The sequence below is a fragment of the Pongo pygmaeus genome, chromosome 21 (assembly GCF_028885625.2).
Source record: "Pongo pygmaeus isolate AG05252 chromosome 21, NHGRI_mPonPyg2-v2.0_pri, whole genome shotgun sequence".
NCBI classification, from domain to species: Eukaryota; Metazoa; Chordata; class Mammalia; order Primates; family Hominidae; genus Pongo; species Pongo pygmaeus.
The window spans coordinates 62,344,371-62,372,044 of record NC_072394.2 but is presented as its reverse complement, the minus strand read 5'-3'; the positions used below and the strand labels follow the sequence as shown (position 1 = coordinate 62,372,044).

Below are 27,674 nucleotides of genomic sequence, written 5' to 3'. Positions count from 1 at the left end.
GGATCTAATTAATCTAAAGAGCTTCTGCACAGCAAAAGAAACTACCATCAGAGTGAACAGGCAACTTACAGAATGGGAGAAAATTTTTGCAATCTACTCATCTGACAAAGGGCTAATATCCAGAATCTACAATGAACTCAAACAAATTTACAAGAAAAAAACAAACAACCCCATCAAAAAGTGGACGAAGGATATGAACAGACACTTCTCAAAAGAAGACATTTATGCAGCCTAAAGACACATGAAAAAATGCTCATCATCACTGGCCATCAGAGAAATGCAAATCAAAACCAATGTCCCAAAAGTTTTATGTACATTTTCTCATTTAATCCTAACATGCTATAATTGACATACATTATTCTAGTTAAAAGGTGAAAATACAGATTTGGAGATTTGTAAGTTGCCCAAGGTCATAAGGGATGGAGCTGATATTTTAACCAAGGCTCCCTGGTTCCAACTCTTGCCATAGAGCTCCAGCCAAGAGCAGGCATGGTCTAGCAGGGAACCAGGCCTTTTGTGCTCACACTGGCTCTGCATTCACCTTTTTAGTGCTCAGTCTCCTCACCTACCTCAAAGTGTTGTTTGAAGACTGAAGGGTTAACTCATGAAGAGTACAGAGAATGATATCGGGCACATTATCCAAAAATGTTCGTTGCTTGCATCACTAGAAGCATCCATCATCATCTTCCTTCCTCCTCCTCTGAGGTCACAGAGACCATGATGGACTCACAACCAAACCACAAGCCTAGGCCCCTGGCAAGGGACAGTCAAAATCATCACTAGGCAATTGGCCTGAGGCTATTTATAAGTTGATGGTTACTCAAAGTGAGTACAAACAAGGACACCTCCGGAGCTGAACCACCTTCAGGGTTGTCACCTAATTCTATTTATTACCTTTCTAGGCCAGTGGCCCTGTTGGGTACAGGCTTGTAGGGTTTTTGTTCTTGAGAATGGATTTCACACCACGCACTTCCTTATCCAACACCGTGCCCTGGATACTTGTAAGATTTTCCCCACAAGATCAATGAAGCCAACCCCTCTGAAAGAACTTCCTTCCGACTTTGACCATGGAGACAAAGGAGTGGTGTTGGCTACATTGCGGCCTGTCCTGGAAGGCTAAGAGATAAATGGAAACAAAGGTTGAATTCCTTAGCTTTGTCCCTTCTTCTAAAAGCAACATAGCAGAAGGAGGTGCTTGGATTCAAAAGGTCAAATTTAAATCGTGGCAGTCCACTAAGCTAAATATTAAGTACTTTCTGGGTACCTAAAAATATGCAGGGTCAAAAGCTGGAGGCTTGGTGGGGCGAGTGGATCTGGAGGTGGGTTCAGGGTTGGGGATTCCCTGGTTTCTCACTGCCATAAACTCACAGCATCACTTTGATAAAATCATATCCTCTCCGGAAAATGAGAGAGTTAGAAACCTCCTCAGCATCCTTCCAGGATTAAAATTCTGTAATTCTTACACAACTAAAATCCTGCTAAAGTTATCAGATATTTAAAAGACATATAGCAAATAAGATAAAATTTATATAAAAAATAAACAAGAAGAACTAGAAAAAGCTGCAAGAGGAATAAGGTATGAGGGAAAGGGACTTCTGTTATTAAAACATATAATATAGTGATAATAATTAAAACAATGTGGCTTTGTTGCAAGGATAGACACAATTCAATGGGACAAAATGAAAAGTCCAAAAATAGACACAAAATTGTATAGAATCTAATATATTTATAAAGGAGGCAAGAAAATCAGAGAAAAGCGATTATCATTCAATAAATGGAGTTGGGACAATTGATGGCAATCTAAAATAGAAAAGTAGGTTGGCTCTGTCCCTCACATTTTATATCAAAAGAAATTCTAGACTGATCAAAGTTTTAAATATGAAAGATGAAAGCATAAAGAGTAAAATAAAATCATCCCTGTTGACAATTAGAGGAAGCTTCTGACAGGAGAGCCAAGGTCTCTGCCAGGACACCCGAGGCCACATGGAAGCTACAAACATGACTGATGTCCCCTCCACATGCAGGGATCCTGCTCTTACCCAGCCTCAACTAGTTCCTCCAACCTCCTGAACAAAGACCACTGAGATACCCTATACTGGGAGGCCTCTTTCTTGATAGTATCAGATAGAGCTGGCCCTTGCTTCTTTCATTTCTTCTAGAATCATCCAGATCATACCTCAAGCCCTGTAAAAAAGCCTCTCCCAGTACTGCATATTGGGATGTTGTCATGGCCCTCAATGCTGTGTTACCCTGTGATGCAGGAAGCTCCATAAATCTAATCTGATTTGACCCCAGGAATGTCTCTGGTGGCCTTTGGCAGGGAGGCTTCGGTAATATGAAGAGGTAGAAACTCATTAGTTAAATGTTCATTATTAGTAGCATAAGCACCAGAGACCTCCCAGGAAAGGGAAGGGGATGGGGAACTGGAGGTGGTTCTCTCTCCCGGGAACCCTGGATCTGAAACTATTCCACCATGAGATGCTTCATCCATCCGCTGAGAAGGAAGATTTACTACGAGAAAGAGGAGGAGAAGGAAGATATTTCCTGCTTGTTCTTTGGAACATGGAACCACTTCTCTATAATACAGTCTCCCCACAAAATTAAGGTCTCCTTCCACTCTCTACACACCTCCTGTGCCCAAAGAAGCACCGCGCTGAAGGCCTGGGACACAGGCTAATGCTATATGTGACCTTGGCTCTCAGGAAGATGACAATCCAGTAGGGGGAGAGAGAGAGCAAGCCAGACAACTAAGACAGTGGCGACGGGGTCTGAGGGCCCCAAAGGATTAGCCCAGAGTGCCAAAGGGCATCAGACAGGATGACGTGATGGGCCCTGGTGAGATTGGAAGGGGCCTTCCTGCAGAAGTGATGCTGAGGCTAGGATGACAGGATGAGCTGGAGTCAGCCAGCAAACATCTCTGTGCATGGTAGGGGGCGGTGTGGGTTAGAGTTCTAGCACAGCTCAGACCAAGTGCTCAGGTCCCCAGACTCAAAGAATCATGCCATCTTGAGGCCAGAGGTGCAGGAGGGGGCTTGGTGAGGAATTTGGGTGTTTTGTTTTGTTTTGTTTTGATTTTACAAGCCATGAGCAACCACTGAAAAATCTGAAACAAGATGGGAACATGGAGGAAGGGGTGTAGACTGTCATAATGAGATTTGAAGTTTCAAATGATCACTCCCATCGCCCAGCAGAAACCCAGTTAGATGGGCCTAACAGAGGAAGCTGGAAGGCTCAGGATGCATCTGTATCCTCCCAGCGCACAGACAAGGGGGCCTGGACCTTCGTGGTGTGGCTGGGGGTAATGAGAAGCAGATGAATTTGAGAGATGCTGAAGGGTGGAGATGCCAGGACACAGGGATGTAGCAGGGATGGGGATGAGGAGGAAAATGGAAAGGGCAGGTGAATGCCCAAGTTTCTGGCTTCAGTAGCTAGGTGGAGGTTGGTGCCCTCCCCTGGAACTCTGTAAGAGGGATTACCACTTTGGGATCCCTGGAAAGGCCTCAGTTTCCTTTATGGAATGGAATGATGGGGCTGGACTGTTGCAGGGGGTTCAAAATTGTTTCACTGGCTATGTCTGGACTCCAGGAGAATCCATGCAACATCCTAGTATCCAAACCGATCAGATGGGAGGGGACAGTGGATGGCACCTGTAACCCGGTCAGCTTGGTTTGCCCCCAACAAGCAGACCCTGCAGCACCTCTACAAAACTCCTCAAGATCCCCACACAAGTGTGAAAAAACAGGACTCAACAACTCCCCAGCCCCTGCCATCTCTGTCTCACTCTACATTTGACACACCATCTTCCTGCTTCTGGGTCACCCCACTACCTGGCCTCAGACCTACCAACAGTCCATTTGGCCTTCTGGCCAACCTGGAACTGAGTTCTGCCCCGCTTGGAGAATGACCCTTCCTTCAAGGCCGCCCCACCAAGGGCTGAAAGGACAGTGGGTCCCACCCATTGAGCTGATGCTGCCTGTTCCTTGTTTCTGCCCTCAGCCCCTGCAAATCCACGTGGCAACTCTCCTGGCATCATGAAAAGCCTGCACACAGCAGAGAAGTTGGCTCTTAAGACACGCATTTAAAAATACCCATGAGATAGTGTGGGTATCTAGAGAAAGAATGAAGCCAGGCACCTCAGCCCACACAGGATGCAAATATGTGCCTTGGAGGAATCTATGTTGTTTCTTAAACAGAGGCCTGAGATATGAGCACCACCAAATAACAGAAATTAGCGTTCCCAACAACCACAGCGTTGCCCAGCCCAAGCCCACGAGAACAAAGCTTACTTCCTGCAACACTCTTGGCCTCTTTGTCCTGATCACATTAAAATAACTCTAACAATGGAGTGGCCCCAATCTCACAGTTTGAGGAAAAATTTTCGTCATTATTTATTTATTCAGCATTTATGCATTACCCCCACTGTGTATCAATGATGTAACACAGCTTACAAAAATGTAACTGCAGTTAAGAAAAAAAAAAAAGACAAAATCAAAAAAAGGTCAGGGAGAAAATAAGGAGGAAAAGTACATGATTCTATGGCTTCAATACACAAAACACATACTATAGGGTTCTGTGCAAGGATTGGAGGTTGGAACTGAAATTGGATGCTGGAACTCCTAGCAACTCCAGTGAAGAGAGAAACATGATCACTGACAACATTCTCAGAATCCAAAAGATAAAGCCGACTAGGCTTTCCCAGTACTACTAACAATATAGTCCTGTGGTTTCCCATAAAGCAGATGTTTGGGATGAAGGAGAGGATGTCCTTAATGCTGTTCCACCAGGGATAAGGCGGAGGGGCTTACATGGCCCCAAATGACCCCAAACATCCATTTGGTCTATTCTCACTCCTCTCTCCTGCCTTCCACTAGAGTTCTCTGCAAATTTGTCTTGTACCACTTTCATTATTTTTGTCATATATGCACACGTAGCTGCATGATAATGTACATTCTGTTTTAAGGCAATTCACTTTTTGCACCTGAATAATCTATTAAAGAAACTTTACATCTTGGCTCTAATAGGAAAATCAGAATCAATATCCAAAAATATTAAGTGGCCACAAAATAAATGCAGTGGAAACAGGTCAGTGTAATTCCATTCTGCAAGACCCCATGCCCATCAAGTGTTCTGTGCCTGAGGCTGCTCTCTGCTTGTTAGAAAAGAGAAATCATACAACATCACCAGTCAGTGACACATGAGTCACAAACTACAACTTTCTCCTCCATATACAACCACACAACTGAAAGATAATTCACAGGGGAGCAACCAGCTGACCACAGGATTCTGTGAAATTCAAAGCCCCATGTGATGTGATTTTCATCTGAAACAGCGCTACTCAAAGCATGTCCTAGCACAGTGTCCTGCTATGGTGCCCATCTGGAAAGTGTTTCTTGCTGGCAGCTACAAGATAAGTAGCTTGTAGCTACTGTTCCAGGTACCAGTCCACAAACCTTCTCTTAGGGGTGAAGTGTGAAAATGTTTCTCTACACATTAATGAAATTATCAGTTTGCAACAGATTGAAAATTTTTAAATGGGTCCTATTTTACAGAGGGTGTGAAAAGCACTACTCCAAAATCATCTCTGACACCTCCTGGAGGCTTCAGTCCACACTCTGAGAAATCATGATCCTCTCATCAGCCTCAGTAAATTTTGGTTTCAGTAAAGTTCATGAGTCTGCTGCATTCAACTGATACTGGAATTAGCTGGATTCTTCCATTTCCTAGCAAACACTTCCTGCGCCCCACGTTTCTTCTTATTAACTCAGCAGTGTTTTCTTTAATTCCACTCTATTCCACTTTTTGAAATCTACTACAAGGTAACACCTTTACATCACCCTCATTAACACCATTACACCATCACATTCACCACCGTCATCATCACCAACATCACCATGATCATCATCACCATCATCACCACCACCACCACCATCATCACAATCACCACCATCATCACCACCATCACACTCACCATCGTCATCATCACCATCACCACCATGATCATCATCACTGTCACCACCACTATCACCATCATCACAATCACCATCATCATCATCACCACCATCACAATCACCATCGTCATCATCACCATCACCACCATGATCATCATCACTGTCACCACCACTATCACCATCATCACAATCACCATCATCATCATCACCACCATCACAATCACCACCATCATCAGAATCACCACCACCATCATCACCATCACCACCATCATCACAATCACCACCATCATCACAATCACCACCATCATCACCACCACCATCATCACCACCATCATCACAATCACCACCATCATCACAATCACCACCATCATCACAATCACCACCATCACCACAATCACCACCATCATCATCATCACCATCATCACCACCATCATCATCACCACCATCATCATCACCACCATCATCACAATCACCACCATCACCACAATCACCACCATCATCATCATCACCATCATCATCACCACCATCATCACAATCACCACCATCACCACAATCACCACCATCATCATCATCACCATCATCATCACCACCATCATCACAATCACCACCATCATCACAATCACCACCATCACAATCACCACCATCACAATCACCACCACCATCATCACCATCACCACCATCATCACAATCACCACCATCATCACAATCACCACCATCATCACAATCACCACCATCATCACCACCATCATCATCACCATCATCACAATCACCACCATCACCACAATCACCACCATCATCATCATCACCATCATCACCACCATCATCATCACCATCATCATCACCACCATCATCACAATCACCACCATCACCATAATCACCACCATCATCATCACCATCATCATCACCACCATCATCACAATCACCACCATCATCACAATCACCACCATCATCACCACCATCACAATCACCACCATCATCAGCACCATCATCATCACCATCACCATCATCACCACCATCACAATCACCACCATCATCATCACCATCACCACCATGATCATCATCACCGTCACCTCCACTATCACCACCATCACCATCACCATCATCACAATCACCACCATCATCATCACCACCATCATCACCACCATCATCATCACCATCATCATCATCACAATCACCACCATCATCACCACCACCATCATCACCACCATCATCACCATCATCACAATCACCACCATCATCACCATCATCACCACCACCATCATCACAATCACCACCATCATCACCATCATCACCACCACCATCATCACCATCATCACCACCACCATCATCACAATCACCACCATCATCACAATCACCACCATCATCATCACCATCACCATCATCAATCACTACCATCATCACCACCATCATCACCACCATCACCATCATCACAATCACCATCATCATCACAATCATCAATCACTACCATCATCACCACCATCATCACCACCATCACCATCATCACAATCACCATCATCATCACAATCACCACCATCATCACCACCATCATCATCACCACCATCATCACAATCATCACCATCGTCATCACCACCATCATCACCACCATCATCATCACCATCATCACCACCATCATCATCACCATCATCATCATCACCACCATCATCACAATCATCACCATCATCACCACCATCATCATCACCATCATCACCACCATCACCATCATCACAATCACCATCATCATCACAATCACCGCCATCATCACCACCATCATCACAATCATCACCATCGTCATCACCACCATCATCACCACCATCACCACCATCATCACCACCATCATCATCACCATCATCATCATCACCACCATCATCACAATCATCACCATCATCACCACCATCATCATCACCATCATCATCATCACCACCATCATCACAATCATCACCATCATCACCACCATCATCATCACCATCATCACCACCATCACCATCATCACAATCACCATCATCATCACAATCACCGCCATCATCACCACCATCATCACAATCATCACCATCGTCATCACCACCATCATCACCACCATCACCACCATCATCACCACCATCATCATCACCATCATCATCATCACCACCATCATCACAATCATCACCATCATCACCACCATCATCATCACCATCATCATCATCACCACCATCATCACAATCATCACCATCGTCATCACCACCATCATCATCACCACCATCATGGCAGCTCACATTTACATAGAAATTACTATGTGGTGGGCATTGGCACTGTTCCAGGACTTTGAACATAACTGACTCATTTAATCCTCCCTCCAACTCTAGAAAAGGTATTATTATTATTCCCATTGTGTAGATGAGGAGACTGAGGTATTGTGGCATAAAATGAAGTTGGCCAAGGACACCTGGCTAATAAATACTAGGGACGAAGACCACATGTGTGCAGTTAGGCCCCAGCTCCATGCTATTGGCCACTCTTCTCATCCTCTTTCAGTCTTATTCAATAACCAACAAAATGCTGTGTCCTAGGAACTGGATACTTTGCAGGGTCTATTAAAAGATATGAGCTGAATTCCTTTCTTTAAGGTGGGCACCTTATAAATTCAGAAGGAAAACCATCACATTGGAAAAGTTAGGTATGGGGGGGTAGCCCACCCCCATGCCACATGAATGAAACAGTCCCTCATGTCATGGTTCAGCATCTTTGCATTATTCATGCCTCATTGGTGCATTCATTCAGCCAACTGGCAGTTACCGAGGGCCTCTGGTCCAGGCAGTGTTGATGCAGTGCAGGGGACAACAGGCAAGGCTGCCCCCTCATGATGGGCAAGTTCTGGTTGGGGGAAGCAGAACCCACCGGCAGATACAATCAGGCCAGACTGTAATGGGGAATGTGAGTGGGGGAAGCCACTCTAAAAGGATGGTCAGAGAGGAATGCTCTCAGCAGGTGACATTCAACCTGAGGCCTGAAGGATAATGGGCTGACCGAATGGTAAGGCAGGGGCAAGTGTCCTGAGACAGCGTGGCAGAGGCAATGACCTTGATGTGGGAGATGGTCTGACGAGTTCCAGCAACGTGAGCAGAGGCCAGAGTGGCCAGAACTCCAGGATCAACAATGACGAACTCCAGATCAAAATGGAGTTCTCCAGTGGCCAGAACTCCAGGATCAAAATGGCAATGACGGCAGTGAACCCTCCTGGAGCATTCACCAGCCTTGTGCTGGGCGGTGTTCTCAGCACTTGAATATCTCAACCTTCAGAACAACCCTACCAGGCAGGTCCTTTCAACACCACCGTCTTACAGACGAGGAAAATGAGGAACCAAGTCACAAAGCAAGCATGCGGTAGAGCCAGGGTTCAAACCCAGGCTGGTAGGGTCTCCCAAGTCCATGCTGCCAGCCACCTGGCTATGTGGCCACTGTTCCCCAGGAATGGAAGACAAAATGAGGAAGACAGGCAGGACCTCAGAGGCTGTGGTCCAGGGGCAATGGGAGGCAGGGACAGGGTAAGATCTGATATGCACTTCAGGATGCCTTCCCAGCTGCTGGGCAGGAAGGGGGCCACAGCACTGCAGGGCAGAAGCAGGGGCCCAGCAGGAGGGGGATGCAGGGTCCCAAGAGCAAGACAGTGGCAGAGGAGCCAGAGGTGGGTGAGGTGGGGAAAGAGGTGGAGGTGGTGAGTCAAGGTTTCATGAAAGAGGGGGCCCTGGAGGCACAAGTAGAATTCAGAGAACTCAGGAAGAGTGGGGAGGACACGCCAGACCAAGGGACCTGCAGAAGCAAAGGAGTGAGAGCTGAGCCACGGGACATGCCGAGCCACGGGAAGCCATGGGACATGCTGAGCCACGGGATGTGCCGAGCCACAGGAGGCCACGGGACATGCTGAGCCACGGGTGGCCACGGGACGTGCTGAGCCACGGGAAGCCACGGGACGTGCTGGGCCATGGAATGAGTCGGGCTCGGTAGCCTGGGGCCCAGCAGTTTGTGTTCAGCAGCAGATTCTTTCATCCTCACAACCCTTCATCAGGCATTTTCAGAGCATCTCCCAAATGCCTGCACAGTTGTGGGCATGACGTCATAACAGCTCAGCAGATCCTCCTCTCCAGGGGCTCCCAGCCCAGGGAAGGCATCAGATGCTTCCGGATTCCTGAGGGTGAGGTTGTGGACGGAAACTGCAAACCCACAGTAGGAAGGACCTCGGATATCCAAAATCCCTTCTTGTGCTGAGAGAAGCCTGAGTCTGTTTACACGCTTCCTATGACAGCAGACTCCCTCCCTCACCATCAGCCTAGGATGGATTGCAGATAACATGGACAACTCCCATCTTCAGGCAAAAAGTACAGGAGCATCCTTGCCTGTCTCCAGACCAGCCACAAATAGAAGGTTCTGCAAAGGCCCCTCAGCACCAAGGCCACCTCCAGGCCTGGGCAACCTAAAATAAAACCCACCAGCTGAAACACACCATGAGCATACACCAGCTCTTTGCTGCTTCATTCTGCAATGAACAAGGTCGATCCTGGATCACCAGGCATTTAAGGAAAGCCTATAATGTCAAAAAGGGACCCCAATATATAAACCGAAAAAAGAAACAGCCCCAAAGAAAGATATTATTCAGGAGCAGACTACTTAATTTAAAAGATATGAGCCCCAGTGAGAATTCTCAGAGAGAAAGCCTGTGCCCAGAGGGAAGTGAAACCAACCCACTTCTATCCTTTTATCCTTCCCAGCTGGCTGCAGGGCCACATCCTAGAACCATGCAGGAAAAATCTCACCCTTTCTTTCCAAGGTTGTCATCCCCCAAGTCTGTTCTAGAATAAGCAGCCATCGCCCCTCTATGTGTTCTTGCAAATTGCAGTTTGCCTTTCAGAAAACACATGGTCCTAAAGCAAATCCAACCTCTAACAGAGGGTCAAGCTGGACCCCAAGCTTCCTTCTTTTACCCACTATAATGGCTGCTCAGCTCAGCATCTCCCCAGGGGCCAGGCACATAAGAGGGTAAAAGGGGACTTTAAGGGATTCATGGACCCAGGACAAAGCAACAGAAGCTAATTTCTTGCCAATTTCCCTCCAATCTTCCAAGAACTTCAAGAGGAGAGTCTTAGTTTGGTATTATGACGACCCTGGCATCTGACACTTGTTGATCTCTGTGTTTGGATAATACAGAGGACCCTCTGGCTCGAAATCCTTAGTGAGAGACTATGCCTAACTTGAACTAAATGTTGTTTTGTTGTCATTGTTTTATTCTATGGTTACCTTTTATCAAAGGCAAGCAATATTGGATTTCTACTTAAAAGTGCAACATAGATATCCTTTTAAAATGAGTTTGAATTTTAAAAAAAGACCTGGTTTAAAAGAAAGTATTTGGCAAATTAGACTACAGGTGGCAGACAAATGACTAAGTTAGGGAGAGAGCGCGTTAGCTCACATTCAGCTTCTGCTCAGCTGCGGCCTCCCAAATGCACAGCTTCAGCCCAAACCTCTCTCCCAAGCACAGAGTTGTGCAGCCAATTGCCAATCTGTCATCTTTGCACGGATGTCAAATAGATGCTCCAAATTCACTGTAGCCAAAATTGAACTGCTCTCCCTGAAACCTGCTCCACCACGGCCTCCCCCTCATAGGCCAGGACCAACGCTCTATCCTTCTGGTACTCAGGACAGAACCTGAGAGTCCTCCCTTGAAACTCCACTGTCCCTGTTTCCCCATCTGCTCCCTCAGCCAACTGCATCATTCTACCTTCTAGAAGTGCCCACGTCCACACCCTCACTGTGGCCAATTAGCATCATCTCCCGCCTGGATTGCAGCAATGACTGCTAGGCTGGTCAGCCCTCCTGGGCACTAGCCTGTTCTCAAGTTATTTGATGAATCATAATTAAATCTCAAACCCTCCAATGTCTCCCCCTCGCCCCGTCACACTCAGAGCAAAAGCCCAAGTGCTGGCAGAGGCCCCTCCCTACAGTGTCCCTGCTTCTCTCCCGTCTCCCTCTCCAGCAATCTCATGTGACTCCAGCCACCATGGGCTCCTCCTCCCTGTTCCTGGAACCCACCAGGCCAGCTCTTACTTGGGGTGTCTTCACTGAAGGTTCCCTTTGCCCCAAAGGCTCTTGCCTCAGATATCCACATGGCTCACTTCCTCACCGCCTTCACGGCTTTGCTCAAATGTCACCTCCGTAATGATGCCAATCCTGACACTCCATGTAATACTCAATTGTCTACCGCCCACCACATTTATACCTTCTCTTACCTCCCCCTACTTCTCCTGTTCATTTCCCACAACATTTATTGCTGACGTGCACGATGATCCCCTACTGGTTATAGGTGCCGTTCATTGTCCTCTCCCACTAGCACACAAACTCCAGGAGGCTTTGCACACTGATGTCCCAGTGACTGGAACAGTTTGCACACACTCTAGGGACCCCGCAGACTTTGGTTCCGTTAAGAGGCCTGATTTCTTTCCCTTTTTTTTGTTTTGTTTTGTTTGTTTGTTTTTGTTTATGAGACAGAGTCTCACTCTGTTGCCCAGGCTAGAGTGCAGCGCCATGATCTTGGCTCACTGCAACCTCTGCCTCCTGGGTTTGAGCGATTCTCCTGCCTCAGCCTCCTGAGTAGCTGGGACTACAGGTGCACGCCACCACACCCAGCTAATTTTTGTATTTTTAGTAGAGACAGGGTTTTGCCATGTTGGCCAGGCTGGCCTCGAACTCCTGGCCTCAAGTGATCCACCTGCCTCGGCCTCCCAAAGTGCTAGGATTACAGGCATGAGCCACCGCGTCCAGCCAAGAGGCCTGATTATTTTTTTCTTTTCTTTTCTTTTCTTTTTTTTTTGAGATGGAGTTTCGCTCTTGTTGCCCAGTCTGGAGTGCAATGGTGCGATCTCTGCTCACCGCAACCTCCACCCCCTGGGTTCAGATGATTCTCCTGCCTCAGCCTCCTGAGTAGCTGGGATTAAAGGCATGTGCCACCACTCCCAGCTAATTTTGTTTTTTTAGTAGAGATAGGGTTTCACCATGTTGGTCAGTCTGGTCTCAAACTCCTGACCTCAGGTGATCCACCAGCCTCGGCCTCCCAAAGAGCTGAGATTACAGGGGTGAGCCGCCGTGCCTGGCCCAGAGGCCTGATTCCTATCAAAGTCTGCTCCTTGCAGGACCTGGGCAAAGATCTTTGTAAATCTGAGTTGGATACCTGAAACTTATGAACGTTAAACTTCTCCTTGTTGACTCAGCCTCCCTAACAGTCTGTCGAGATATCTGTTTGACTCTTGAATATATGGGACACTTTGTTAATGCTTTTATTGATTTATTTGATTAACCTGCCAAGTGGGTGAGGCAATTGTTGAAGACTCAGAACCTGGGATGGACCCCTGTGGCATTCCTTTAGAGACCCTGGGGTGGTCACTGCCACAATCATCAAAATGTTTTACAAATTCTTTGGACACGTGAAAAAGTAGAAAAAAATAGTACAATGAACAATCACATGTACTCCAGACTCCACAACCCTTAACGTCTTGCTGCCTGTCCTTAGTATGAGTATGTATGCTGCATGTCCTTAGTATGAGTCTTGCTGCATGTCTTGCTGCATGTCCTTAATATGAGTATGTATGCACATGTGCAGTGTGTACGTGTGGAATCTCCAAGACAGCCAGCCCACAGAAACAAACCAGGATGGGCAAATTTTTTCTGCAACAGGCCAGAAGTAAATATTTTCAGTTGTGTGGATCTATGGTCTCTGCCTCAGCTGTGCTGCTGGAAAGCAGCCAGAGAAGTGTGTAAGTAAATGGGTGTGAGTGTGCTCCAATAAAACTTTATTTAAAAAACAAGGTGGCAGCCTGAAAACTCTGGGAAAACAATAACCGGCATGATTCAACTTTTTCCTGGGCAGATGCCACAGCATCCTGCAGGGAAAACACACCTGACATCAATATTTTAAGCACACCCTTAGAATGACCCTGTATGACAGATGCACCTGAATGTGTGTTCCAAACTAGGGAATCCGGGAGTGGCCCACCCAGAGATCTGTTCCTATCTACCATAAACATCTGAGCCTCCGGCCTGTCCTGTGGAACACGGGCTGTACAGGGGATTGAGGCCCTGAGTTTTGGGTTACTATCAGGGGTGTCCAATCTTTTGGCTTCCTTGGGCCACATTAGAAAAAGAAGAATTGTCTTGGGCCATACATAAAATACACTAACACTAATGATAGTTGATGAGCTTAAAAAAATCTCATAACACTTTAAGAAAGTTTACAAATTTGTGTTGGGCCACATTCAAAGCCATCCTGGGCTGCATGCGACCCACAGGCCTTGGGTTGGACAAGCTTGGGTTACATGAAGGTTGCCAGGTGGAGGCTGTTAGGGGGAGGGTGCTAAATGAAAATGCTGTGTAAACTGCATGCTGTTTGCAGGCGGTTGCAGTTGTGGTTTTCTTGCCCAGTCTGCCACCACTGGACTGTAGGAAGGTGGATATGTTGTCCAGCCTGCCACCACTGGACCGTTTCTCAACATTAAGGCAGTTCTCCTGTCCAGCCTGCCACCACTTGACCATTTCTGCATGTTAAGACAGTTCTCTTCAATCTGCCACCACTGGACTCTCTCCCCTGCATGTAAGTCCATAATAAAACTGTATGTCTTGTTTGCTGGCTCCAGGTCTCTTCTTTGGCCTCTTGAACCCGGTACCTTCCCTACTGAGGTTAACAGGGATTCAGCACAACACATCCCCACACGGAACCCTTCTGGACCAGAGCCCTTTGACCCAGGGTCACCAGAAGACAGGAGATGGGGACAGGATGAAGGAAGGAGGGAGGGAGAGCAGAAGAGAGGGAAGCCAGGGAGGAGGGAGTGAAAGAGAAGGGAAGGGAAAGGAGGAAAGAACAAGCAGATAAAGGATCAGGGAGAATGGAAGGAAATGAGAACTCCCTAAAGCGATGCATGTGCCTGATACGATTTGGCTGTGTCCCCACCCAAATCTCTTCTTGAATTGTAGCTCCTATAGTTCCCACGTGTTGTGGGAGGGACCCAGCAGGAGGTAACTGAATAATGGGGGCAGTCTCCCCCATACTGTTCTTGTGGTAGTGAATAAGTCTCATGAGATCTGATGGTTTTATAAGGGGAAACCCTTTTCACTTGGTCCTCATTCTCTCTTGTCTGCTGCCATGGAAGACGTGCCTTTCACCTTCTGCCATTATTGTGAGGGCTCCCCAGAGGCTTAATGCAAGTCCATTAAGCCTCTTTCTTTATAAATTACCCAGTCTTGGGTATGTCTTTATCAGCAGTGTAAAAATGGACTCATACGGTACCGATGCCCACGCCACCCAGAGCAACACAGCTGTGAACATGTGGGTGATCTTGATTTACTATTAAGCACACACACAAGAAAAGTTGTCCTAAGCCCTATTATTGTGTTTACCATGTTAATATGATGTTTATTATGCAGAAAAGTATTAGAAATAGATATAGTATGAAATTAGAATAGTATGAACAGCCATTGTTTCAGCAATTAATATTTTGCTGAGTTTCAAGTGTGTGCATGTACACGCACTTCATTTATGTCTGTGTGTGCTGTTGCCCATCTCAAAGTAAGTTGTCTGAGTCGTGATGCTTCATCCTCCCTAAATAACATCACAGCATTGGACACTGTCAGGAGCCATCCTCTCAGTCAGCTAATTTTATTTCAACTTTAATTTCTTTTTCAATCAAGTCCATCTTCAACCGCGTGGACAGGATACACAACAACTGAAAATCTCCTGCTCCACCATCTGTATATTTCTTAAATTGGCTTTCTGCATGTAGGCACGTCCACCCCCTAAATATTTACCAACCCTCTGCCGTGATATCCATCTGTGATTCAAAGTGCAGTGCTGGACCGGCGTCAGCATCACCTGGGAACTTGTGAGAGATGCAAATTACTTGCCCCCCAGCCCCCCCAGACCTGCTAACTCAGAAACTCTGCCAGTGGGGCTGCAATCGCCTTTGTAACAGCCCCTCCAGGTGCTTCTGATACAGGTTCCCAAGATGTGAGAACCACTGCTTGCTGCCTTCTGCTCCAGCAGAAGGAGGAAGAGTGCCTACCCTCCAGGTGTTCCCAGCCAGGAAATTAGCAGTAGAAAGAAAATCAAAGGATCAATTGTGTTTTGCATCTTTAAAGTTAATTGATAGTATCATAACTTTCCCCCTGAATAATAATGATATAATATGCTCCAGCAAGGACTATTTCTGCCCCACAAAACACACATTACAAAACACGGCAAGCTCTGCAAATAGATGAGATTCAGCTGCGACATGTCGAATTATGTCAAGATGCAGGGAAGAAAGGAAGCTAAAAATAGCAGCACAGGCTCAGCACCAAGAGCTCCGGATCATCAACCTCAGGACTGGAGAGAAACTGTCTCCAGCCATTCCTCGGGTCCTAAGAGGCCCTAGACAGGAGGAATGTGCTCCTGTCCATATGTCATGTGCGTTCATGCCAACAACTCCACGGTGCAAAGCGTGTGGCTCCCGTGGAGGCAGGAGTGAGCAGGCTGCTCCAAAGAGTGGTATTTTATACTTTAAAAATAGAATTTTCTGAGCATCCACGATATGAACAGTCACCCCACAAGCAAAACTACTGCATTATATAACAACGATGTGTTGAAGCCCTATAAGCCACAGGCTGAAGGTGTATAATATAGACTCAGGGCTCAACAGCTTGGCAACCAAAGAGTTAATACCCAAAACATACAGGGAAAAACAATCTATATCTATTCCGTGTAGACAGAGAATTGCAAACTGCCAAGCTACCTATGGGCTTGGCTCAGGAACAGAAGAAAATGTATGGGGAAGAAAGCGCATTTTCATACTGGCCTATTATTTCAGCTTGTGGGGTAAAAGTTGTGAGATTAAATAGCAGTAAGTTTTCAGAACATCTTAGTGGGAAGGCTTACTTCTGCTGAGAGTTGCACCTAGGTGACAACCGAAATGGTAGCTCCGGGACTGCATTCCTCTGATCCTCTCCTTAATTAAACAATATACTCTTGATTATTTCTGAATGAACCTCACCATGGATTTTTCTGATTTGTTATTCTTAGACTGTGTATGTGGTTACCATCGTTATGCACACGCACAATTCCATAATTCCTCCTCAAAGAACAACACACAAACCACACTCCACAAAAGGACTGTTAATTTCCCATTATTTCCTGTCCTCTAAAAAGAAAGCAAGCGTTTCAGGGAAGGGGGTTTAGCATTCAGACAACCTCTCCTGAAGTCCTTGGGATCCTGAATCGCCATTTTCCACTGGGTCAAAAAAATAAAAAATAAAACCTTGCAGCTTAAAAACACAGCAGGCACCTTTGGAAATCAATGTTGCTTCCAAGAACTTAACCATGACCCATATTAACTGTGGATTAGAATTCACTTCTCCATCTCCTTCTTGGGCCCCAACTCCAGACATCCAACTTCACTTGCAAACCATTTTTCAGAACCAAAAGTCCACAAATGATACCAAATGTAAAACCACACAAAAGTCAAGTGTGCCCTCTCCCTCACCCACTCCCGCACTCCCACCCAGGGTTCAGTGGTGGAGATCCCGGAAGGACAATGACTCCTGATAGTGGAGCATATGTTCCTGACACTAAATGAAGGCTTCAATCTCCACTGTGGGAAACCTCCTCTACTTTGAATTTTTACAAAACCTGGCTTAAGAATAGGACACCATGCAGTCAAAACGCACATCAATGACAATCTATTATTTCCTGGAAACGGTCTTACAATCTAGAGACAAAAAGGCATCTGAGGGGAATTTTTATTTTTAGCCCAGAAGTAATAGGTTAAAATAATATTCACATGCAAACAAAAGACCTTCGTGACTCTTTCTGGACTCTGTGGCAGAAACACAGGGCTGATCCTGGTCTGACTCCCTTGATACATAAAAATGACCCATCTGTGGCTCCAAGAGGGGCAGCCCCCACCCCTCACCCCAGACCCCAAATGCAGTCATGCGAATCAAGAAAAAAAAAAAAAAAGCCATTCTCTTAGGGCCCTGCTGCTGCTAGAATTTGCAAACCCTTTGCCTTTAAGAAGCCTGCTCCCTAAACAGAGTCCCTGCCCTCTACCTCACCAGAGATGTGGGGCAAAGCAACTCACCTTATGGTCACAGAGGGATCCTGGATGAAGGGCTTCATCTTCTCCAGAACCCCTGCTCTCCCCGCGGGCTTCTGGAGTCTTTCTCTCAAACCTCCCTGAAAGGTCAAGATTGGCAAAGAGCCCTCACAGCCCTGGCACTCTCACTTGCTCCTGGGGACTCACTCCGCTCCCTGAGAAAATCTCCAACCCGGCGCAGCACTGCAATTGTCAGGAAGCTCCTGTCTGCATTTTGGGGCTGAACACCATTATTATCTGTCAACATTTTTAAATATAGATGTTGCAGGAAGCAGAGATGAGGCGGGGGTGGGGGTGAGGAGGGCAACCCAGGGTCTGAGGGTCCGGCTCAGTGGATCAAGTGCTGGCCCCCAACAAGCCTCCTCTCTGCTCAGGGCCAGGCGCCCACTCCTCTCTGTGCCCGAGATGTGTCACTCAGCACTGCCAGGACACTGCCTAGGCTGGCATCTGGCCAAAGCCTGGCAGAAACCACCTGAACCAAAGTCCTAAATCCCATATACAGAACCCACAATGGCAGCAACTTCTCCTGGCCTTAGGCAAGTTCGAGGAACTAGTGGGACTGGAGTTTTTCTTAGGGCCCTCTCTTCTCCTTCCCCTGCTTCCACTGCTGCCACAATGACCTTGGTGATCTGGGGCAGAGGGGACCTTGGCCATGCAGAGTCCTGAGGCGGCTGCTGAAGTCTTAGATCAGGGAGGCTGCCTGGGGCCAAGCTCCAAGGGACCTCAGGAAGCAAGAAGGAGTCTGATATGCAACCTGAAAACAAACAATGCTGAAGCCAGGGACCCTTGGTGCACCTTTTATTCCAGGCCCAGGCCCAGGCCCAGGTGGCAGACAGATGGGGAGGTCGAGGACCTAGGCTCACCTGTAGCCCCAACACCTGCTGCTGCAGGTATGTCTACTGCTGGCTTAGGTGCAGGAACACAGGGTCAGCTGGGGAGGGGCCTGGAGCAGGGTTTCTCAGCCTCAGCACCGGTGACATTTGGGACCACACAATTCTCTGTGGTGGGGGCTGTCCTGTGCATTGTAGGAGGTTTAGCCACATCCCTGACAGCTACGTGCCAGAGGCCAGAAGCACCCTCCACCCCAGTTATAACAACCAGAATGTCTCCAGGCACTGCAGTGTCCCCTGGGGGAAAAATCACCCCAAAGAAAGAAGTGCTGCTGGCAAGAAAGACAGCCGTGGGTCTGAACCAGGACCCCCACTCCATAACCATCTGAACTCAGGCAGGGGATTTCACCTCTCCGACCCTCAGAGACAGGCGCAATAGCCCAGAGCCAGGAACTGAACAAATGAAGCTTTGCTATGAAGAGGCAGTTGCCTCCTGACACCACAGGAGCCCAGATCCTTCCTGCAGGGGATTTGGGAGCTGGACTCAGGTCCAAATTCTGCTCCCAGCACATTGTAGTGGGGGCATCTCTCCCCTCTTCTGTGTACCCACCTGTACAATGGGGTACTCTTCCCCAGGGATGGTGTGACATGAGCTAAGAGAGATACCCAAAGTGCCTATCACAAGGTACAGCCTCAATACAATTAGCTGGGAAGAGGGAGAATGACAGGGAGGGAGAGGGGTAAGTGGAGGGGAGGAGGGGGAAGGGAAAAGGGAAAAGAATAGGAAGGGGAGGAAAAGAGGGGGGAAAAGGGGGAACAGGGAGGAGAAGGGGGAGGAACAGGAGAGGGGGGAACAGGAGAGGGGGGAACAGGAGAAGGGGGAGGAACAGGAGAAGTGGGGGGACAGTAGAAGGGGGGATAGGAGAAGGCAGAAACAGGAGAAGTGGGGGGACAGGAGAAGGGGGAACAGGAGAAGTGGGGACAGGAGAAGGGGAACAGGAGAAGGCAGGAAGAGGAGAAGGGGGAAACAGAAGGAGGGGGAACAGGAGAAGGAGGAAACCAGAGAAGGGGGGAACAGGAGAAGGGGGAACAGGAGAAGGGCAGAACAGGAGAAGGGGAAACAGCAGAAGGGGGGACAGGAGAAGGCAGGAACAGGAGAAGGTGGGAAGAGGAGAAGTGAGGAACAGGAGAAGGGAGAGGAACAGGAGAAGGGGGGACAGGAGAAGGGGGAACAGGAGAAGGGGGGAACAGGAGAAGGGGGGAACAGGAGAAGGGGGGAACAGGAGAAGGGGGGACAGGAGAAGGCAGGAACAGGAGAAGGTGGGAAGAGGAGAAGTGGGGAACAGGAGAAGGGAGAGGAACAGGAGAAGGGGGGACAGGAGAAGGGGGAACAGGAGAAGGGGGGAATAGGAGAAGGGGGGAATAGGAGAAGGAGGGAACAGAAGGGGAGACAGAAGAAGGGGGGATAGGAGAAGGGGAACGAGAACAAGGGGGAACAGGAGAAGAGGGGACAGGAGAAGGGGAAGGAACAGGAGAAGCGGGGACAGGAGAAGGGGAAGAGGGCAGAGTGGGGCAAACCCAAGGGCAGGAGTCAGAGCCATGCCCCCTGCCCCAGCACTGCCTGGGGCAGCACATTAATTCTGAACATTCTGGGGGCATTAGTCCACATTTAGGGTCTCTGGGTCTCTAAACGCAGCAGCCACAGACTGTCTTGACAAGTTGTTTCCACCTGTGAGAAGAGGTCTTGCCCTTGCTAATGACACCTTTAAGCGGGAGGTGGGAGGGAGCCAGCCCAGGACACTGACAGCCGAGGCTGGCTCCCGATTCCTGCCCCTTGTCAGGGTACAGAGCACAAAAAACCGATATCTCAGCTGAATTTCACCAGCAGCTGGACTCCTGGGGCAGGCAGGTCTGGAGACCAGCTCGGGATTTCCTGGCCTTCCCAAGCTTCGGGGCTGCTCTGCCAGGGGCTGCACTGAAGCCCTACCAGCTTGATCTGGCCTTCCTGTCAGGCTTTTCTCCTATTCCGCTGTGCAGGTCAGGTGAGGAAACCAAGGCTCAGAGAGGCAGACTGAGCTGCACAAAACTACCCAGTTTGGACACATTTGGGAGGGGTGTAGATACCACTTGGTCCACCCTAGGCCTGGCTCTGACCTTCTGCAGCTCTGAGGCACTAACATCCAAGGGCCCTGAGTTCACTGTCCCAGCCCAGAGACGGTCCCAAGACAGCACCAAGCAAGCCTGGGTACAAGTCAGAATCCTGGGGCCTCCACAGGATAGCAGGGTCCCCAGGGTCACCATCCCAGCTGCCTGTCTTCCCTTGTGTTTGGGAGCCCCAGGTGCCGCCAGGCCAGCTCCCAACTACCTGAGCACTGGCCACACGCAGGGCCCCAGAAGCCCAGGCTGTGAGCAGGTCTAAGAGAATCCAAGGCCTGCCCCTTGCCGTGCTGCTGACCTGGAAGGGGTGAACCGCAGACACCCCGCTTAGCACCACGCCACTCGGCCATCAGGAAGAGATCCTGCGTCTGGTGCCCAATGCCTGTGCTTCATGAGCTCCTCACTTTGATGGGGGCTTCCAATACCAGGTCTTACTGAAAACTTAAAAAACAATAGGCCACAGAGTGAAGGATTCTATTCCCATTCTACAGATGAGCAGACTGAGACCCAAAGAGGCTCAGCCAGGAAGAGAGGGCTGAACCCAGTCTGGGGTCATTCCTGCCACGCCCACAGATAAACTCTGAGAAGACGCCAAATAAATTGGGGTTGTACCAAGAAGATGCCCCAAAAACTCCAAGTCTATTCAAATCCACAAACTACACAGCCTCACACACTAGAGAGACGCTGAGGGAAGTGAGGTACCCTCCTGCCCTCAGATTGCTTGCAGCTCACCGTAACAGACACATCCAACCTGCAGGCAACTCCTCTGGGCTCTATGTCCAGGGCCTCTCTCCAATTCCTCCCCTCCTCACCAACCCCACCACCACAGCCTAGGCCAAGCCCCACTCACCTCTCTTGCCTGGAAGCCCCTGAGGGTCTTCCCCCCTCCACAGGAGCCACCCTGGAGTCCATGCACCAAAGGGCAACCACAGGCAACTTCCTAAAACTTTGCTGGGGTGTGTGGGGTCAAGGGGGAGGATTAACCCGACTCATGGATGAGGAGGGAGATGGTGGAGGGAAGGAGGCCGTGAGCTGGGTGTCGGGCACACAGTGGTGTCTCAGGAGACCCCGGAACCACACTGCTGAGTCAGGATGGCACAGCTCACGCACGTTTATCAGGTTCCATGTGCCGAGTGCAGACACTAAACCACTTAATCCTCACATCCTTAGAGGCTGCCCTATTCCTCTCTTGATGCCCAGATGAGGAAACTGAGGCTCAGGAGGGCATTTGACTCAACCATAGTCACACAGGTGGATTCCACAGCCCAGATCTTAGCCCCCATGGCCAGGGCCTCCCCAAATATCAGAGCTGCAACCCCGACCACTGAGTGTGATTCTACATGCAGGCCATGGCATTTCCTCTCCATCTAGCTGAGAGAGGTTCATGTGAGGATCACTCCACTTTAGAGATGGGAAACTGAGGTTCGGGGAGGCAGGAAGGTCAAGGGCAGGTGCAGCATTGGGACAGGGACTCAGGGCACTGTGACTCCAGTGCGGGGATCCTCAGCCTCAGCAATACTGACATTTGAAGCTAAATGATGCTCTGTGGCGGGGGCCGTCCTGGGCACTGTGGGGTGTTTAGCAGCATCCCTGGCCTCTGCCCATGAGATGCCAGTGGCACCATGCCTCCCAGCTGCGACAACCGAAAATGTCTCCAGACAGTGCCCAAACTGCCCACATTTGAGAACCACTTCTGAAAGCTGTGGTTAGAGCCAGGGGACTCCAGACTTCCTTAGGGCAGAATCTCTAGCTGCGGCCTGATGGGCCACATTTCAGCATAAAGGAGGATCCCTTTCAGCACATTCCTCATGCCTACAGTTGCTCCCAAGGACCAGACGCAGATGTCCTAGAGAGGCCAGGCTGGATGCACAGGTAAGTAGGTGAGGTGAACCAGGTGTGAATTCTCCATGTAGGTGGTCAGGGGCTTGGCCTAACTGGAGAAGGCAGGTCCTGCCTAAAGCAGGCAGCAGCCATGCAGCCTGGCAAGAGCCCATGGCCAGTCTGTTCCTTCATTAAGTGGATGGACCTCATCTACCAGGCATGGTGCAGCCCCCTGAGAGCCAATATCACAGCTGGACAATTCCGTCCTCATGAACCTTCTAGCCCAGCAATAGCCAGCAGTACCCGAGCTCTGAGTTTTTCAAGCCAAGCCAGAAAGAAAAGCCAGATATCGGTGTGAAATCTCCCTACATTTAAATATTGGTTCAATGAAACACACAAACACTGTGTTCAAACCAACCAAGTCTGCAGGCTGACCTATGCCCACGGGCCACCTGTTTTTGACCTCAGGTTTCTACCTCTCCTTTCCACCAACTAAAGCAGAGGAGGGCTAAGCCACCTCCCAGCGCTGCCTTTGAACTCTGTGGCTTCCAAGCCAGACCCATAACAGAAAGAATGCATCATCGCTTTGGAGAAACCGACTCTTACTCTAGCCCTTCCCCGGCAAGGAGAGAGGAGGCTCACCCAGCATGGAGCCGCACCCCCAGCCAGCCCCACTTGCCCAGGCCAAGGAAGCTGCTTCACCAAGGCCCAAGGAAGGCCAAATATTCTGGAAATCCCCCTTCAGTTGGCTCCTGTGATTTTCCATGATGGGAATTGATGCTAAATGAAGGAAAAAAAGCTCAGAATAAACAGAAGGAGAACCACATGGCTCTCTCTGAAACCAAATGCTGTCTCCCATTGGACTAGGGAGGAGCTGTGGAGGGGGTGGGGCAGCCTCACAAGGTTGCTGAGAAAGCATGTGCACATGAGCACAGAAGGCATGCCTCTAGCCCTTGGTCTGAGAGCAGAAAGTACGAGATTGCAGAGGAGAAGTGGCAAGAACATTTAAGGTGCTGGTGAGCAACGCCCAGGAGATGGCAGTGAGAGTGGGAATAAGTGCCGGACTGGGGAGGCATTCTGGAGACAGAAACCACAGAACCATCTGGGCCTATGGACCTGTAAATAGCCAAGTGCAGTAGAAGATGGAACATGGAGCGGGCTGTAAACACAAGCACCACGTGCTGTCACAGGCCCAACAAACACAAGCTTGAATGCTCCCTCCAGGACACCTTAACAACAGAAAAGCCTGGGGTCTTCCCGGACCTTCCAGGATGGAAACAGTAAAAGTGCCTGCCCCCCAGCAGATGCCTGTCCTCATTTACCCTCCAGAGGTCAAATGCAGAGAGAACATGGAGGCTTCCACGTAATTGAGAACACAGGTTGGTGGATGTGTGTCCACACTCTGGCCGTTCACATGAGCTTGTCCAGGGCAGGGGACGACTGCACTCTGTGAAGCCAAGTCAGACTTCTCACAGGACAAAAGAGAGGTTTCTGCCTCAAAAGGTGGCCCCATCTCCAGGTCTTCAGAGGTTCATCACAGTCCACCCATTTCTGAACTTGACCCAGACCAGTGAAATCCATGGCTCTGCACCCCTTGCCCTCCCCAGAGAGACATCTTCCCAGTGCCCACATCTGAAACAGCACCCATCACTCCTTCTTCCCTGCAGCCAGCTCCATTCCCACCACATTCATCATCACCGACGTCATGGTATGTATTAATAGCTATTTGTTGTTGGTCATCCGCTAAAGATCAGAAGAAAGAGCAGCATCTAAATGGCCCCCACTAGAATGGGACCTTCCGTGACGGCAAGAGTCTTACCTCCCTAGTTCACAGATTCATCAAAATGCCTTGCACAGCACCCAAGACTTACTGGGCACTCGATAAATATTCACTGGGCACATAAAGAGATGAATTAATGAACTCTACAATTGATAAGCAGACAGTTTTAGCAAAACAAGAACGTTGTGAAAGGCAATTTAGGTTAAAACAATTAATAGAAACAACACAAATGTCCCTCAATTGATGAATGGGTAAACAAAGTGTGGTGTATCCAGACAGTGGAATCTCATTCTGTCATAAAAAGGAATGGAGGGCTGACACATGATACAACATGGATGAGCTTCGAAAACATGATGCCAAATGAAGGAAGCCAGTCATAACCGCCACATATCATGTGGTTCCATTTCTATGAAGTGTCCAGAATAGGCAAATCTAAAGAAACGGAAAGTGGGTTAGAGGTGGCCAGGGGCTGGGGGAAAGGAAAATGGGAGTGATTCCTACTGGACACAGGGTTCTCTTTAGAGGAGAAGAAAATGTTCTAAATTTCACCACAATGATGGTTGCAAAACACCGCTCATATACTCACAACCATTGAACAGTACACTGCCAATGGGTGAGCTGCACGATATGTGAATTATCTCTCAATACAGTTGTTACCAAAAGAATTGAAAGAAAACTTTCAAGGCAGCTTCGCCATGGATCAGGTTCTCCTCATTTGGAGGCCACTTCTTGAGTATAATAAATTAGGCAATGAGGAAAAGCAGCACTGATTATATTAAGTCCCCAGGGGTCAGTAATTGACCCCATCTTCAGTAGTTAACACAGTCTTGAGACAGGGCATGCTGAGAAAATTCCTCAGTGCTGAAACCCTCCCTACTCCACACCGGGGCTCACACTGAGGGCTCTCCCTCCAACCCTAGGGAGTAGAGACAGTTCTGGTCCCCATTTTACAGCTGCAGAAACTGAGGCTCAGAGAGGCTGAGCTGCCAGGCTGAAGTCACACAGCATGCAAATGGCAGAGGCAGCATCTGAAGACACATCAGTCTTATACTAAAACTTAGGCTTTGGGCCAGGCGCAGTGGCTCACACCTGTAATCCCAACACTTTGGGAGGCCAAGGTGGGAGGATCATTTAAGGTCAGGAGTTCAAGACCAGCCTGGCCGACACGGTGAAACCCTGTCTCTACTAAAAATACAAAATAAAATAAAATAAAATAAAATAATTAGCTGTGTGTGGTGACGGGCACCTGTAGTTCCAGCTACTTGTGAGGCTGAGGCAGGAGAACCGCTTGAACCCAGGAGGTGGAGTTGCAGTGAGCCGAGATCGCGCCATTGCACTCCAGCCTAGGCAACAAGAAAGAAACTCTGGCTCATAAATAAGTAATAATTTTTTAAAAACTTAGGCATTGAATTGTTCTGTTGAGTTGTCATCTAAGGCACATGTCATTTCCTGAACTGCCTAATTGGAAGGAGCTTTGAGAGGACCTGGCCTAATATGGACAAAGGGTCCCATAGAGAAAAAAGATGTATCTTTAATGGGGGAGAGCTTTGTTCCCAGGAAACAAATTGAAATGACGTCTGAGCAAGGAGTTGTATCTGCACAGCCCCTGCAAACTGTGAGAAAGGCCAATGAACCAAATGAGGCAGCTCATTGTTGCAAGAGGAAGAGCCTGGAGCCTATGTACAGCTGTACATGTCCACCTCTAACCCCGAACAGGTGTACGTGCCCACCTCTAATCCCGTACAGGCGTACGTGCCCACCTCTAAGCCCGTACAGCCATATGTGCCCACCTCTAACCCCATACAGGAGTACGTGCCCACCTCTAACCATGTACACGCATACATGTCCACCTCTAACCCCGTACAGGCGTATGTGCCCACCTCTAACCATGTACACGCATACATGTCCACCTCTAACCCCGTACAGGCGTATGTGCCCACCTCTAAGCCCGTACAGGCGTACGTGTCCACCTCTAATCCAGTACAGGCGTACGTGTCCACCTCTAATCCCATACAGGCGTACGTGTCCATCTCTAACCCCGTACAGGTATATGTGCCCACCTCTAAGCCCGTACAGGTGTATGTGCCCACCTCTATTTGTGTACAGGTGTAAACGCCCACCTCTGCCTCGGTACAGGTGTATACGCTCACCTCTACAAAACTAACAAAACCAACTGTGGTTCTAGGAAGGAGAGCCACACTGCCCTTGTGGCTCGCCCTGCAGAATTCACTGCTTATTTCCAGCCAGTAATTAAGTAGGAGATCTTAACTCAGAAGCACGAGCAGTGCCTGAATGGCCACCACACACACCTGCCCCTCCTTGTGACACACATCTGCTTAGACAGAAAGGCCATCAACAGCACAAGAGAAAGGAAGCAGGACAGGAAGCCTTTCAGGGCTTCCTTGGCAATGGAGCCACCTCTGTATTTCCACCCCCTCTGGTCTGAAACCTAAGCCCCAGAGGCAGGCTGGCCTGGAAGGAAAATCTGGTGAGTTGTGATGAAATCAGGATTCTGTATGAATTTCTGAAGACAGAGGAAAGTCAGAAAAATCCCTTCTGTCTTGTAATCAGAAAAGCTGAATTTACGTGGCGAGGGTGTCCCTGCTTTGTTTCCTGTGATGTTTAGTGGCATCTATCACAAGGCCTCACGTGTTCAGGATTCGCAGCTTAGACTAAGGGTCTTCAAGTCACATGCACGAAAAGGCAAGTGGCAGAAGTCAATGAATGAGACAATGAGACGGGCTAGTTGGGAGGCAGAGCACACTGGAGCAAATGCCCTGTGGCAAAGCAGCCCAGGTGGCAGGGCCTGCTGCTTGTACTCTTATTGTGGGAGCCCCACAGGTCATCGGGCCAGCCACGCCCACTGGGCTAGAGGGTTGGTTGATTTTTTTACTTTTACATCTGACATTATTACCTCAACCTCCCCTGCCTCACGCTCTGCGATCACCTCATCTCACCGTTAGCCCATCCCAAGACAGAAGACAGGTTTAAATGACAA

The 27,674-nt window shown here is 48.6% G+C and overlaps 1 protein-coding gene across 7 annotated transcripts in view; it reads right to left on the bottom strand.

Moving 5' to 3' along the window:
• The window catches only part of PHACTR3 (phosphatase and actin regulator 3), a 280,608-nt gene that overhangs the window by 162,654 nt on the left and 90,280 nt on the right, over positions 1–27,674 (bottom strand). The window contains exon 1 of one of the 7 annotated variants that reach the window (XM_054467834.2): positions 18,074–18,096. The exons of the other annotated variants lie outside the window; for them this stretch is intronic. The gene's annotated coding sequence lies outside the window, so the exon portion shown is untranslated. Of the gene's footprint in view, positions 1–18,073; positions 18,097–27,674 lie in introns of those variants that run through there. 7 annotated transcript variants of the gene reach the window in all.